Source organism: Triticum dicoccoides, chromosome 1A, assembly GCF_002162155.2.
Source record: "Triticum dicoccoides isolate Atlit2015 ecotype Zavitan chromosome 1A, WEW_v2.0, whole genome shotgun sequence".
NCBI classification, from domain to species: domain Eukaryota; kingdom Viridiplantae; phylum Streptophyta; class Magnoliopsida; order Poales; family Poaceae; genus Triticum; species Triticum dicoccoides.
In genome coordinates this window covers 431,967,824-431,984,896 of record NC_041380.1, presented here as the reverse complement: position 1 = coordinate 431,984,896, position 17,073 = coordinate 431,967,824, and the positions used below count along the sequence as shown (strand labels likewise).

The 17,073-nt window shown below is 45.8% G+C and overlaps 1 pseudogene; it reads right to left on the bottom strand.

Annotated features, from left to right (window-relative positions):
• Positions 1-15,523: 15,523 nt before the first annotated feature.
• On the bottom strand, positions 15,524-16,436 carry LOC119298595 (annotated as a pseudogene).
• Between the last annotated feature and the right edge of the window lie 637 nt (positions 16,437-17,073).

Sequence of the window (17,073 nt, the reverse complement as noted above, 5' to 3'; positions counted from 1 at the left end):
TACACAGTGAGAGTATAATTTTTGGAGAAATATATACGAACTCCAACTCTCGCCCGTTATAAAAGCTCTAGACCTGATGCATGGTTTGGTTTGGACCCAATTCAGATATTTTGGAGCCATGCATGCAAGTGCAAAAACGAACAGTGCACCCTTTCATTTAATTTACTTTAAACTGAGACTACTAAAAAGGAATACTCCTCTCTTGAGAAGTTGATGTAAATGAAATCCATGAGTATGTGAGAACATGGCCATCTTTATTTCTTTTTGTAAGCTTTATCTTCAGTGCCCTGTAATCACCAAAAGGCAATATCAGAAATTATCTGGTAGACTAACAATATTAGAAAGCTTGGCATCGACTACACATACCTGCAGTGTTCGGTCTTCCAGGCCTTCTTGTTGTCACCGATATTGCACGAACATTAAGTAACAAACTGATCAGCCTATAGAAAGTATAAATTTGACCTTGTAAATGAAATGTTCTGACATCAAATATCTCCATTCTACAACTATACAGACCCTGGACTAACAGTCTTAAACACAAAACTGTCCAAGTTAAACAAAACCAGCGCCAGTCTACACTGTTACGGTCTCCAGCTCATTGATAAATTACTATCCACACATGAGCCAAAGACATGCACATCTCGGACAAGAGGAAACTAAAGTTCAACGACAAAGAGGATCTAGAGCTGTTCCCTGGCAGGCCCGACTCCAATCCCCTATGCCCCGCAATCTACAAAGGTTCCCCAGCAAACTAATTTCATATCGAAGGGTAGTTTTGCAGCAGCAGCAAGCATTAAAACAAGCTACTCTTGTTACTATAGTGCATCGTAACTAAAGAAGCTAATGCACAGCATGCCAATTGCCAAGGAGATGCATCAGTTAGTTAATTAGCTGCAAGTTTTAGACAGAGTCTGAAATCCCCTGAAACTTGCAATCGATAAGCCAAAGCCACCTATGCACATGCTAGAGAAACACACAGGTTCGTCGCCGTGATCGCTCAATAAGGCAACCCCATCCCTGTTCTGGACATGCGAGATTGATGCACTATGATTAAAATCCCACACTGGATTCTCTCATCCCAGCAGGTCAATGCGCGCGGACAGGGTAGCAAGCATCATAGAACGACTAATCAGTCGATGGACTAAGAGCAAACTGGAAGCAGGAAGCACGAGCGACACCGCCACTGGTCGGTCGGGCGGGACAGGCAGGAGAGGAGGGGGCGAGGGAGTGACCTGAGAGGAAGTAGGCGAAGGGGGGCGCAGGACCAGAGGTGGAAGGCAAGGAGGAGCAGCACCCAGGCCACGACGGAGACGACCAGGAGCCGCAGCCGCGCCAACCCCTGCGCCACACCGCCCGCACCACGTCCCCGACGCCAGCCCCGCTGCCTCCTTTGCCTCGCCTCACCATTCCACTCCTCCTTCCCTCCCACGGGGCCCGTAGCGCCGGCAGGATGGTCGGGGGCCGCGGCCGCAGCGCCATCAGCACCATCCCGCGCGGCTTCTTGTCCGGGACCCAGCCGAGGCCAGCGGGTGGCTCAGGCCTATGCCGTGGGGTTGGGGGAAGCCAGGGCGCCGCCGCCCCCCAGTTCGAGTTGCTGATGGAGGGGCGACGCCGGTGCAGGATCCAGCGCCCGCTCGCCTCGACGTTGCCGGATGTGGCAGACCGGCGGCGAGGGGAGAGGTGGGTGGCGGAGAGGGAGGTGGTGGCGAGGGGAGAGGTGTGGAAGAGAATGAGGCGGCTGCAAGGGGGATCTAGATTGGGAGTGGAGTGGCGGCGGGGGAAGGGAGGAAGTTCGGCGTCGCCATCGATTCGATTAGAGTGGCGGCGGCGGAAGGGAGGGAGTGGGAGTTAGGGTTTGGGAGGAATGAAGAAGCGGAGGGAGGAGGTCACCGTGGTGTGGGATGGATGGATGGATGGATGTGGATGGATGGATGGATGGATGGATGTGTGCCATGTCATCGATCCGTGGCACACACCTTTCAACCAATGAGAATTTAAGTTTATTTTCGGAGTGGCATAATCCAGTTTTTTGTGAAGGACCTAACAAATAGTTGTTGCAAAATTGACCAAATAAATTTTATAAAATACTAGGCCATATCTAATGCATAATTGACCAAATGGTTGGGTGTCAAAAGTTTTGACCCACCTCTGGTGAAAAAGATAAATTTCTACCTATTCAGCTGGAAGCGCGTCAAATTTGAACTGCAGCTACCTCGTAGTTTGCTCTTTATTTTTTCCAAAAATCATTTCTAGGTACGTAAGTATCTATTTAATCAGAGAAACACCAAAAAAAATTTAAGATTCAACCACTAGCTAGGAACGGTCATTCCCGCCATTTTGACCGAATTTGAAACGGGCATAAAAAATTCAAAAAAAATCAAAAAATTGGGAAACCTTCGCATTGTGTCATTATATGTGGCCAAGTTCCCAGGAAAAATAACAAACTTGTAATACAACAATTATTTTAAAAAAAGTGTTCTCAGAAACGAGCTATCTCGTAAGGAGATCAATGGCTTTCAAGCCAAATAATAAATCTTATGGCCACATTCATGGCATAGTTTGTTCAAATGATCTCATATTGTGCACAAGGGTGCATATTGGAATGGCAAACAATGTTGTCTAAGGAAGTTTTCATTTTCTTTGGACGAAAAAACCATTTTCCATTTTTCGAGTGCCCAAAAGGAGGTTTTTTTGTGAAGGACCTCCCAAATATTTGTTGCAAAATTGGACCAAATCATTTTTCTAAAATATTAGGCCATATTTAATGCACAATTGACCAAATGGTTGGGTGTAAAAAGTTTTGATCCACCTCTCGTGAAAAAGACAAATTTTCGCCGATTCAGTCGGAAGCGGGTCAAATTTGAACTGCAGCTGCGTCATAGTTTGCTATTTATTTTTTCTAAAAATCATTTCTAGGTACATAAGTATCTATTTAATCATAGAAACACCAAAAAAATTTCAAGATTCAACCACTAGCTAGGAACGGTCATTCCCACCGTTTTGACCGCATTTTGAAACGGGCATAAAAATTCAAAAAAAATCAAAATATTGGGAAACCTTCGCATTGTGTCATTATATGTGGCCAAGTTCCCAGGAAAAATAACAAACTTGTAATACGGAAATTATTTTTGAAAAGTGTTCTCAGAAACGAGCTATCACGTGTGGAGATCAATGGCTTTCAAGCCGAATGATCAATCTTATGGCCACATTCATGGCATAGTTTGTTCAAATGATCTCATATTGTGCACAAGGGTGCATATTGGAATGGCAAACAATGTTACCTAAGGAAGTTTTCATTTTCTTTGGACGAAAAAACCATTTTCCATTTTTTGAGTGCCCAAAAGGAGGTTTTTTTGTGAATGGCCTCCCAAATAATTGTTGCAAAATTGGACCAAATCAATTTTATAAAATATTAGAACATATTTAATGCACAATTTACAAAATGGTTGGGTGTAAAAAGTTTTGATCCACCTCTTGTGAAAAATACAAATTTCCGCCGATTCAGCTGGAAGCGGGTCAAATTTGAACTGCAGCTGCCTCATAGTTTGCTATTTATTTTTTCCAAAAATCATTTCTAGGTACATAAGTACCTATTTAATCATAAATACATGGTTTGGTGGCGATACCTCGAGGTTTGGGCGGTGGCCGAGGGCCCCAACTCTAGAGCGCGTAAACTCGTATGCCCGCCGCATGGTCACCGCGTGACCGTGGTGGTGCCATGTGTTCTGGGCGGCCTAGGCATGTCTAGTGGGTTGGGCACTCCCCAGGTAGGTGCTAGGAAGAAAATTACAACATAATATTCTCACGAGGAGACCGATCGATGCTCAAACATGAATTAGGAGCCAAGTGTTTGATTAGCGGTACGGGAAATGTACATGGCTAATGGGCGTGAGTTTTGGCTGAGAATGATCAGTTACTAAGAAGACCGTCTTCACAAATTTTCAGCTCAAAAGGAGGAGCCTAGGTGATACTTGCTTTGCAAACTACCACACTGGACATAAATATGAATGTTGAAGCTCGGCTCAAAATAATGAATGGATTGAGCTGGCATTTGGCGGAGTATGGTTATTTGGGCATAGGAAAGCACTATAGAAAATGGATACTACTTGGACATGCCAAAGTGGTACTTCCTTCACAAAGTGCTGCTCTGAACAGAATAGGAAAATGAATATTGTTGAATTATTTTGGAACTAGGCAAGGAAGGTTTTTGACATATTTGATGAAGATATGATACAAAAAATTTATGAGAATTTTTGGAATAACAGAAATATAGGTTGCTTCACAACCCAGGGCAAAAATTGACACATGGACATGCCACATAGGCAAAACTGATGAGATGGCGCCTAGTCATCGCAACCCACCACAATTTACAAGGCTATGACCATCTATATTGGTCGTTAACAACTAGAAATAAGGTAGCGGACTAGCGCTGTTTGCTTTATGACCATTTCATGTAAGGAAATTATGACCTTTCTGACCAAAATGGTCGCAATGGTTTACGGTTTGGAGCCCCCCGAACAGCTTTTAACCAATTGGTATCAAATGGTCATAGATCTATGACCAATTCTTCCAGGGTCACTGACAGAAGGTCACTAGTTGACATATTTCTTGTAGTGTCTATAGGGAAAAATGGGAAAATTTGTTGTATTATAACCATCATGGAGGTAGGATGTATGGGACAAAGCAAAGTAATTGCCATGAATAACATTACTTACACATAACTCCTGGACAAACACCTGCAACTGGCATTTTCCTTCATCTTCAGTATAATGTTTCCAAGATGGGAAGATACGCACATACGATTTAACAACATCAAATGCGATAGATGCTAAACTATGACTAGCTGGTTGTGCTTCCTCCACAGGAATAGACGTACTAAACTGGTGGAGTCGGGGTTCGCCGTGGTAGTACTGGCCCTTTGGGCACTGGAGCTACCTTACTAACTGCTCTTGTTTGGGAGCTCTGTGGTGGAGATGGTGTTGTTTCAACAGGAACTGGGTTACTATCTGCTGGGGTTGGGGTTAGATTGGGTGAAGCTGGTTCTCTATACGACGTAGTAGGGGTACAATCTGCGAGAGTTTGGGTTATGTGTGGTAGGGCTGGTTCTCGTGCATGTACAACCGGGGTGCTATCTTCACCAAGAGGTAGCACTATTTTAGCTGGTTCTCTGTCCATCGCAGTAGGGTTACAATCTGCGAGAGTTTGGGTTACCTGTGGTAGGGCTGGTTCTCGTGCATGTACAACTGTGGTACTATCTCCACCAAGAGGTAGCACTGTTTTATTTGAAGACCGTGTTTTTAGTCCGCTAGATGCTGGCATCACCCGCTCCAATTCAAATGGCTGATAAACAGGAAACATAGTTGAATGTATAGACATTGTATGAGAGACATATGCAATAGATAGTGTGGAAAAAAGAGGGCATGAAATAGTTGACATGTATATTGTTTAACTAAAACGGATAGCATGACATAATTTCACATATATGATGTCTATCTAAACTAGATAGCATAGCATAACATAATTCAAAGATATGATGAATAACTAAACAGGATCGCATGAGATAATTCACCTACATGTAATCTAAATAATCATGGTCACATAATTTAATTCACATATGTGATTTATATGCTAAACAGAGGGCATTAGATATGATGTCTGAACTAAGAACATGGTGTTGAATATTGTGTATATGATGTCTAAACTATGCAATGCAAGACATCATATGCATGATATGAGCAGTATAACCGTGCCAAGTTAGAGCATACACCTCGGTGGGGGAATAGGACTGGTCATCTGTCTCTGAATCCATCTCCGAGGAGCTATCGAGGCCCAATAACAGATCTGCTTCGACAGGTAGCACTGTCTGCTCTGAAGGCCTTGTTTCCACTCCAGATTTTTCAATCTGCCACCCAAATGGCTTATTCATACGAAGAGTAGTTTAATGTACGAACATTGTCGACAAATGGAAATGTAATGAAGACAAGGATGGGTAAGATATCATTCAAATATATGATGCATGGTTAAACAGGATGGCATTGCACATTTCACGTATATTATGGCTGGCTAAAAGACAAGAGACTGCATAATTCCCATATATGATATAGAAACTAAACAAGTGGCATTACAGAACATGTCTACACTAAGCAGATGACATATATGATGTCAAAAGTAGGCACTACAAGGCAACATATGCATGATATAACTAACATCATCATGCCAAGGTAGAGCAAACACCTTGGGGGGTAAATAGGAGTGGTCAGCGGCGTCTGAATCTGCCTCAGAACAGATATCTTCCTATGGATTACAATCTGGAGAGGGGTGGGGGAGGGTTTGCCATTGAACCCACCATGGAGCGATGTCTGCATGACATTGTATTGCCGCGCAAAACTCTTCTCTTTTTCTCTACATGTTCAGCATGACTGTGTACAATATCTGACATGCATACGAAAAAAATATGGTGAGATTATGTAAGGAGAGCATGCAGAAATTTGGAGTGATGGTAACAACCAGTGGATGGGTCCAAAAATAATGATAGCAGACTGATGATTGCTTTCATTTAATAAAAAGACAAATGATGATTGCTTTACTATTTGTTTCCCACACAAGATGAACAACATAGGCATACCCTAGGTGAACCAGATATTAGATAGAGATACTATTCATTACTTCCTCGATATGTGCCCCACAACTAATTTAGAACTCAAGTTTGAACATTAATTTGGACCTGACTTGGAGTCCAAGAGGTGAACAGGCTGATAAAGTAGCAGGTAATTTTAAGCAATGCATAACATAAGCAGAAACAAAGAGTGCGACCTCTCTTGTGGACTCGTGTACCCCTCAGGTTCATCTGCTGAGTCGATGATGGTGATGCCGTTGCAGTGGGTGCCAGCGGCAGGGAAGGGGATCTGAGGCGGCGAAAGACGGTCAGGAGTCGTCATGTATGGTTTGGTGGATGTTTCTGTGGATGGAGCAGCTCAGTTGAGGTGGACGACGTCGCGGCAGGAGCAGTACAAACCAAACAAAGTTCCCTTCGACACCTAACTGTAACTGAAGTAATTCTGTAAGGGCTCATTTGGCTTGCATGATTCTAAAAGCACAGGGATAGGAAAAACACCGGAATAGGATAGGAATGAACATGGTAAACAGAGCATTTGTAAACACATGATTTCTGTCAACTTGAGTGTTTGGTTTACAGGAATTGGAAGAGTAGAGGAATGCAAAGAAACATGGCCAAAATAAAGTGAAACCATATGAAAGCGTGTACAGTTAGAATGTTATTCTTCCACTAATGCACTTGGTCTTGTTTTCATGCATAGGATTTTGAAAAGTAGGTCCAGGTGGATGTTCTGCTTCATTCCTTTCAACAAAATGCATGAATAATTGAATAGTAGAGTGCCATTGGAAAATTCCCTATTGCTATGTTTTTCCGTCGAACCAAAATAGCCCTAATGGATCGACAGAAATGTATAGTAATAAGTGATGCAACAAGTGTACATCCTCTTTGCCGTAGCCGTGTCGACCTCAGCATCATTGGGTTGGTCGCTGAAGCAGTTGAGGTAAAGGTGGCTGTCGGAGGTGTGGAGGAAGATCTGAGGAATCTGTAAATGGCGTCTAGGGCACTGCTCTGTTGTGATGGATCATTCTGTCGTTGGAGCAGCCCCGGTGAGCCGTAAGACGTCAAGGATGAAGCTGCACAAGATAGACATCGTCAATCTCAAGTGGGATTCTAATAGCATCTCCAATAGATGATGTAAAATAGATGTAAAATTTACATCACCAAAAACCACCTGACTACAACCGATGAGGTAAAAACTGTTGACTCTGAACTTAACTGTCGAAACTGAAATTTACTATGGAATCTGAATGTTCAAAACTGAACGCAATGGTAGCAGAGAGGCACTTGAAATGTAGTTTTGGGAGGGCATGCAGTTCATCTTCAACTTGAACACCCCTGAGCCACCAGCCACCACCGGCTGAACCGCCGTCCCCAGCGTCGCCTCGCCGCCCCGAAACAACTCCCCACCGTCGGCCCGCCGCTGCCCCGGCTAGCCCTATAGGCCCCCGCCCCCACCCTGAACCCTAAGATAGATAGTGGGGTACCTCTCCGGCGAGCCCCCGTCCCTGCTACGGGTGGTTCTTCCTTAACTTTGGCGAGCCCCCCACCCCCTGAAAATCGACTGAGCCAAAAGTCGATTCAGTCGACTGAAGTGTAGCTAAATCGGAGCAGAGCAGCCGCACGAGTGAGGGGGAGAGCAGCAGCAGTAGCGCAAGCGAGCGAGAGCTGGAGCAGCAACAGTAGCAACGCGAGCGAGCGAGCGAGAGCCGGAGCAGCAGCAGCAGACCCGGCTGGTATGGACGCCGCCGCCGAAGGGGCCTCGCACTGGGGGAGAGCCGCCATGGAGATGTCACCCGCGGTGCTGGCTTCAAGGTAGCCGCTCCATGGGGGTGCGGGATGGAGCACCGTCGGCGCCGGGAGGTCAAGCTAAGGAGAAGGTGTGATGTGATGAGTGTACAACCTCTTTGGTGGTGCCGAGTAGGCCTCGGCTTCGTCCGAGGAGTCGGTGAGGATGATGCGGTTTCGGTGGAGCAGGTTAAGGTGGCGCTGTGCGGATGGAGCAGCCGCGATAGATGAGGCGATCGTCGGAGCAGCTCCTTAGAGGTGGAGGATGGGGCGGCTGAACCGGTGGGACGACGAGATGGACGACGGATCCTCATCCGGGGAGGTGGACGAGGGACGTCGAGCTGTTGCAGTGCACGACATCATCGGGGAAGAGGCTCCGACTGGGTAGCGGTGAGGTGGCGGACGGAGGAGGGTGGGGTTTCGCGGCTGCAGAGGAGAGGTTATGGCGGCCTGGGATTTCGAATGGCAAAAAGGAGGCGATGGGAGGGGGTGAACCATGACATCGGGACGCGCTTGTCCAAAAGTAGGGTGTTTTACAAAAGTACCCCCCACCGATTTGAACTAGCGGCCCTTTCGGCTCAGGGTTAGAAGGGGGATTTCGCGTGTCGGGATTTAGCAGCTGGAGGGAGTTTTCGCGCATGTTGTAATTTCGGGATAGCAAGGCGCAGGTTGTGAAGGCGCCAGTTTTGGGAGCACGATATCTGAATTTTCGGGATATAACAAGGCGCGAGTTGAATTTTAGGGACAAGCCTAACGTGTAACATTGTACTTGTACGTACCAAATCAATTCGCACTTCCCTCAACCAAAAAGAAAACGAAAAAAATAAAAATATTGACACCACACAAAGAGAGAGTCTTGCCCCGTTTTACTATAAAAATGCTATTCAAAGCTACTCCCACCTTCCATCTATATAGGGCCTAATGCGTTTTTCAACGCTAACTTTGACCAAATATTAGAGCAATAATATATGACATGCAACTTACACAAAGCACACCTCAAATTCATCTGTGAAAGGTTCTTTCAATGATACAATTTTCACATTGTGCTTGTCATGTACTATTAATCTTGTCCATAGTCAAAGGCAGTCTTAAAAAATGCATTACGCCGTATATATATGGAAGGAGAGAGTATGAATCCATGTTATGTCCAATTAATTTGTTTCGCTTGTTGTATAATGCATGTAACCTACTCATACCAACATTTTAGTGCATTCCAAATGTCTATACTACCGCTGCAATTCGAACTGAATTTGAATTCGTTTCTCTATTTCAATTAGAATCTACAATCATGATTGTTGCCAACTTCAACCATCATTCGTGTATTACCTTAATAACACACCACATGATTACTATAGAGATAGATATGAACTATGTGTGAACTCGAATTCTATTTTTTGAATACGCTTGATGTTGATTCCAAATAATAGTACATTTGATGTACTAACTATATATTCATAATCTAAACCATGTTCATACGTGTACACCATGTTTATCACACATAGTATAGTGCCCCGCCCCCTACATTATGACAAGTATTTAGACCTGAGCTGCAAAAGCCACACATTAGCCCAAATTATGATCAGTGTTCTATATATTATACGTAGTACTAGCAAGATGCCCATGCGTTCCACAGAACATCAACATGATCAAGGAGAGGGGTGTGGGTATCTTTTTTCAAAATTGCCATAGTTTCCTTCCTATCCGTCATATATAAATCGGACGGCCTATATTGCAGGATGGAAGGCACACCATCATCAACAACTCCGTTTTTTATAAGAGTAGAGATAAAATATATTATATGTAGTATAACATGTTCATAACCACACCATGTGTATCACCGTTATATATATTCACACATGCGTCGGTTTAAAACACTATGATAAATTCTTCAAATATGCGAATTTGCTTTTTATAATGAAGTATGATCTCTATTCTTCTTTTACACCCACACAATCCTATTATCTTTGTAGCTAGCTAGCGCTAACTTTCTCTCGTGCATGCACACGCCCGCATCCCTCTCACCCTCCCTCAGTATTCTCTAGCTCCATCGCGCAAATTCATCTTTTCACTTTAGGTTGTTCACCCATGGTGTGTGTAGGCCCCCCAGCTCCCTCTTTATGCACACATCATCGATATGCCTCTCCAGCCAGGTGTGCCTAGCACAAACACAAGCTTTCCCTCTTCTCTTATCAGCGTCCATGCCTCACTCCCACCACTCTTTTCATTGATCTCGTACTCGCACACTTCTTCCCCCTCGATATAGTATGACTCTCGCACCACCTCCTAGACGCATCGCTCTCTCTATCCTTCTCCCCGTGCCTCATTTGCTTCTAACACACACATGCATGTATACCGATCGATCCCCCAACATATACCTAGGTCAACTTTAACTGTTCCTCCCCCCATCGATCGACATACCTCACAAGTTATGTCTCTCCTTTCTCTAACAAGGGACGATTGATCTTCCTATGTAGTTATGTCTGCTTACCACAGCCATATCGTCCCCCCTCATTATTAGTGGATGCCTCCTGACCCGTCTCTCACACGCACGTGCACAGACAGGCAACCATCCCCTCTCTTATTGATATTGCAGGCATGCCCTCAGGTTGTCTAGCAAGCCTATCCCACCATTTGTTAGAAGCAACTCCACTACCACCCCCTCCAACACTCAAGCTCTGTCTCTCTCCCAACCTTATTCCTCTCCTACACATATGCATGGATGCAGATCGATCTCCCTTAATACATGAGGTAGATCGATCTCCCTTAATACATGAGGTAGGCCTCTCTCCTCCTCCACACATATACCAGCCATTGTACCTCTATAGTTAATTAGGCCTCCCTCCCCCCACCACACACTGATAGTCGAGCGCTGTAGGTAGGTATCCATGCCACAGAGACAACTACACATGTCCCCTCTCTCGTTCTAGTAGGCCAGCCACTCTATATCTTTGATGTCGGCACACACAAATTCGATGGCACTATTTATCGACCGCGCACGCACACACACACATCATACCTCTCTTTGATTCTATGGACACCTCAAGTCGATGATACCTCCACTCTCTTCTCGTGGATCGCCCCCTCTATATATATGATATATCCAAGACTCTATTTCACACACATTGCATATGTTACATTTTTTGATTGACCCCCCCCAAAAAAAACTCTCACGAACCCACACACTATATCTCTCTATGTTTGTATCTCTCTCACACAACCCCACGTATGTGGAGTACGTATACAAGAAGAGAATAGGTGCTCGTGCACGTACTCACGCTTCGTGCCCAGCCACACCCACGCGGGTACACGGTGGAGCTCATTTCTGTATGAAATGGCAGCCCACGTGCTAATTTGAACGCGTGTAGCGGCTATTTACCTACGGAGGTCGTGTACCACGCGTGCACGAAACAAAGTTTGACTTGATGCGTTGGCGCGTTATTTTTAAATAAAGTTATATCGCTCAATGGCATGTACATAGAATATAAAACGATTTTTATGGAGAAAAAGGTAGTCCGCTCCACTATATACAATGGAGCCTCCTTGCTTGGTTTGTCTCTCTTCAAAGTATCTCACAGAAGGCTGTGGTGGCCTCTCTCTCTCTCTGTGTCTCCATTGGTCACTGATCCGGTTGCATCCCGTTCACCGACGGAAAGGGAGGACGTGCATCGTTTCTCCGTTCGACAGCACCGAGGCAGCATGTCCCGATCTGCGGTACACACCGTTATCTCTGACTAAGCTCCAGTGCGGTAGGGCCTACGCCACCTGCTCGCTGCCGCAGTATGGGCAGATTCCGCCCGCCGCCGCTCACCTAGTTACATCCCGACGACCTCCAGGTATCCCCTCTGTCCTTGCTCCACTGCCCGTCTTCCCACGTCGCTGCATGTGGATCTTCCATAGTTCTTTGCACAAAACGTAGCTCGTCCAGCATACTTTCCATATTGCAATCTCGTCCTCATACCGTTTTAGACAAACACAACCGTGTTGTTATCTTCCCTTAGGACAAGGAATATGCTTCTTTTTTGTCGTCGCAACTGTCATCAACAATATTTATCTTTTTACAAATTTCAAATGGGCATATTTTAGAGTGTAGATTCACTCATTTTGCTTCGTATGTGTACTCCCTCCATTCCTAAATATTTCTCTCTCTAGAGATTTCAACAAGTATGAGTGAATCTACACTCTAAAATATGTATATATACATCCATATGTAGTAGTCCATTTGAATCTCTAAAAGGACAAATATTTGAGTAGTCACTCATTGAAATCTCTAGAAAGACAAATACTCTGGAGTATATTTAAGAACCGTGGGGGTCGTTCACAGCCGCATGGGAGACTCAGACCGGTCGTTGCGCCGCATTAATAGTGAGTAATGAGCAGTCAAATCATAAGCCCCACCTTTCCCACTGTAAGTTGCACAGAAGAAGCAACCATCAACGCGCTCTTCTTTGAATCCGCTTACTACTCCATCCATCACTGTTTATAGAGCGCGCTTCAGAAAAAGAGAAAATCTCTGGGACCAAGGCGACTAGCAATCGGCCTGAAAAATAGCATTGGTAGTTATAGCACGACGTCTATTAATAGAGGAAATAATGCGTACACACATGCATGGAGTGCTTCCACCCCGGGTACGCACATGCATGCACTTACTCCACTTCGTAGTACTACATCGAGAGAAAATTGCGGTTACCACGCCCTAATTAATTGAGCATTAAACCAAACGTGTCTAAAGTCTCTCTGGTAGTGGAAATGCATTGAGAGAAATGCATCATAATGAATCGCGCCCTGTAAACTTTGACGGAGGGAGGAGTAGTATGAAGGTGCAAAACCAAGTACGCATATGGCCAGTCGGTCAACGCACCTCCTCTTGGCATATCACTGACATGTGGGACCGGAGTGTGAGCAAACCGATCTCAATTGATGGCAAAATGGCCAACCCGTCGTTCCTTGAGAGAGATGAGGAGCGAGAACACACAGATGGGCTTGCACGGAGGCCCAGATATATTCGAGCATGGTTGATCGATATCATCATTACATGTTGGGCTGCCGTTTTCCGCCCTTCTCCAGAATAAATGTGTACTTTATTAGAGATTAAAAAAATAAGAGTACAGAGGCTCCACCATGCGGTTCTAGTACTAGTACTACTCGTACTACTAAACCTTGCGCTTGGCTCTTCGCCTCTTTGTGAAGTCGAACAATGATGGTACTCCGCATGTTCGGTACTACAGTGTTTGCCTCTGGCAATCTGACACCGAATGAACTAATGCATGTCCACTGCCTGGGCGAGGGTACTTCGCATTAGTCAAAAGGCGTAAGCGAGCTTCGCCTTATCCTGCAAGCTTCTCCTCGTTCTGCGAGTTGGCAGGAACACCAACAAGTAGTGCTAGTCCATACTCCCTCCTTTCCGGTTAATATGGCTTAATCTTTTTTGCGGGTAAATAAGAGAGCTTTATTCATATATAAGCATTCTTAGGACGATCAACCAAGACACTGGTCACTAGGAAGCGAGGTACCCCGCAAAAAAAAGAAGTAGGAAGCGAGGTGTTTCATCAAGCCAGCTCTCGGCCACATTCAAAGTGCAGCAAGCAAGGTTCGCACAAAGATGCGCTGCAAGGTTTGCAGACTTGTTTACATGCTGAATAACAAAAAAAGAGGAAATATTACCGAGCGCTCCTATTTGTAATAGGATATGAGCCAGAATTAAGCGAGAATTGTGGCGAGTGTTCCATGCAATCAACTTCCATTATCACATGCGAGAACCCTGAGAGAGAACCAAATGTGTTGAAGATTGCTTCATCACATTTTAAAAATATAATAAGAGTACAGATGCTCCTCCATCCGGTTCCTAGTACTAGTATAGTACATACCTCTATAGACTATAGTAGTAATACTAGTACTAGTAAACTTTGCGCTTGGTTGTTCGCCTCTTCGGGAAGTGCAACAATAATAGTACTGGTACAGTGTATGCTTCTGGCAATCTGACATCGAATTAACTGTTGCACGTCCACCGCCTAAGCGAAGGAGAGCTTGCATTAGTCAAAAGTTTCTCCTTATCCTGCGAGCCACCGCGCGCAAGCTTCTCCCGTCCTGCAAGCTTCTTCTCGTTCGGCAAGTTGACGGGACACAACAAAGTAATGCTAGTCCATACTACCTCCTCTCAAGTTAATATGGCTGAATTTCAAACGAGATAAATACACTGTCTATCACTGTATATTTTTAAAAATATGGTCAGTGGACTTCATAATACGCTCATTGCGCTCAATATATACATTTTTCGGTGTTTATACAGTCACTAGCTCACCCTGGCTGAGTATGTGTGTGCATGCACGTGTAGGTTGAGCACTTGAACGTGACCATGTGTGTTCCGTCATGTGCTCGGAAATGTATGCATTAGGGCGTCGCACGCGTTTTTGCGTCCATGTGTACGTGTGACTGTTGCATACACGTACGTGGAGTATGTGTAGAGGCCACTAAAGGAGCAGTCAAATCACATAGTAAGTTAGTCGGAAGAAGCAACCATCATTTCACTCTTTAATGACACGTACGCAATATAAAATGGTTGATATGGAGAGAAAAAGAAAACCACTATATATACACTAGCAGGAGCCTAAGCTACAAGCCTGCTTACTTGGATTGCTCTCTTCACAAGCATAGAACGACGGTGGCCACACCGCTGGTCACATATCCGGCTTGATCCCGCAGCTGGGGGAAGGGAACAATGTTCTGCGTAGACGCGGTCGACATCAGCGAGGGAGAAAATCCACGGTCAGTGCATCCCAATCGGGGGTCACCGCGGTATGGGACGATGCCGCGTCCCAACCGCCCTTCTAGCTATAGCCCGACGTCCATTTTGAAAATATTAGTGCGTGTCAACAAAAATTATACTAGTATCATTGTTCCATTTCGAAAAAAGCATATAAGTTGTTACTTCTTACCCAAAGGATCTTTATATCGAACAGACACAAAATATCCATTCGACTGTATGATATTACTTTCACTGCTGATCTGATGTCGAGGTAATTGCTGCATCACCACCAAAACCCACCATCTCTTAAGCTAAAGTAGACCGAGCTAACCCCTATATTAGCATATTACTAAGATAAACAGAAGGCACTGTAGAATCATTTAGGACGTGAGCTTGTCAATCTGAATGTGGAGGGACACCAGCTTAGCCCCAGCCAGCAGCTTGGGTGGAACTATGAAGAAGGTCAGCTCCTGCACGGCGACATCGCCGGGATCCCTACTGCTTGTCACCTCCATTTCCACCTTGATGGCGTCGCTCCTGCCTTTGGGCTCCCCCGGTGGGCTGTTCGCCCACAGCTTGGCCACGTAGTGTAGCAGTGGGGATGCCCCTGCTCTGATGCAGACACCCGACACGGCGATAGGCGCGCCGATGTCGAGCACGCCGCCGACCAAGAAAAATGCGCGGTCGTACTCCTCCGCGAACAGCAAGAGTCGCGGCTCCGACAGTGGCACTTGCAGCTAGAGCGCCTTGCCGTACTGGATCCTGTGCACGGGCATGGGATGCATGGTGCTGATGTGGTGGGAAAGCACCGGCGGCGGGCCTTCGTAGCCACAGACGGGCAGGGGGCATTTGTAGGGCGCGAGCGGACACATGCTCTGGTGATCGTTGAACTTGTGGTAAGTGACGTAGGGCCCACAACCTTCGTGCGGGCACTCCACCCTCACTGAGGAGAGGACGGCGTCCACCACCGTGTTCCGCACGTCGAAGCCACCGTTGCGCTCGCACTTCTGGCACTGTCGCTGGTTCCCGGGGCGCTCGACGCGGCATTCTGCACAAGCCAGGTGCCCTCCCTTGCACTACACAAATCAATTGAACAACACATAAATCAAGAAACCTGCACCTTGCTCGATCAGCCGAACGGACGAGGTGTATTCGAACCTCATACATTGGAGGCTTGAAGGGGCGGAGGCACAAGGGGCAGTGGAGCAAGATGAGGTCCATCGAGACCATAGAGAGCTCCATCGTCGGGTCCTATTCCGTCTGCATGATCTCGCCCTCCTCGTGCACAACCATCTCTCGCTTTATTAGGGCCAGTGCATTACAAAGCTTTACCAAGACATATTCATACTACTTCAAGGTGCATTAAATCAACACATGCAAGTATCAAAAGGAGAGTCACGGCATGCATGCATGCGTTGTAATTAATGCATCGGTATACGCAAATTATTGAAATATATCGAGTGCAGTGCTTTGATGTGTCGCGTCAACTCGTACAAGATCGAGAAGTTTGATTACTAGAACACCCTCTCGCCTTAACCGCACCTACCTTTGGCTACATGACAGGTGGGCCACCGACCTGTTGGGCCCACCTATCATGGATGCAAAGGCAGGAGCAGTAAGTCAATGAAGTTGTGTCCCTCCCTCGCCCATAAGCGTGGTGGCTGGCAGGACTAGGATAAGATTCCGTTTGCTACACGCTCTCCCTCCTGTACGCGGTGGACATAGAGCAGTTCAATTGGTGTCAGATGGCCACTGCAGTAGCACTCCCGAAGAGGCAAAGAGCCAAGCGCAGCCTGGACGCTCGTGTGGCAGTTTCATGTGTAGAGTAGTCTAGGATAGCGTGTACCGTGCCTGTAAGCTTAAAATCGTTGGGGTCGGCTCCATGCCATATTTTTTTGATTAAAATAATCTTCTGGCCCTATCTGTCATC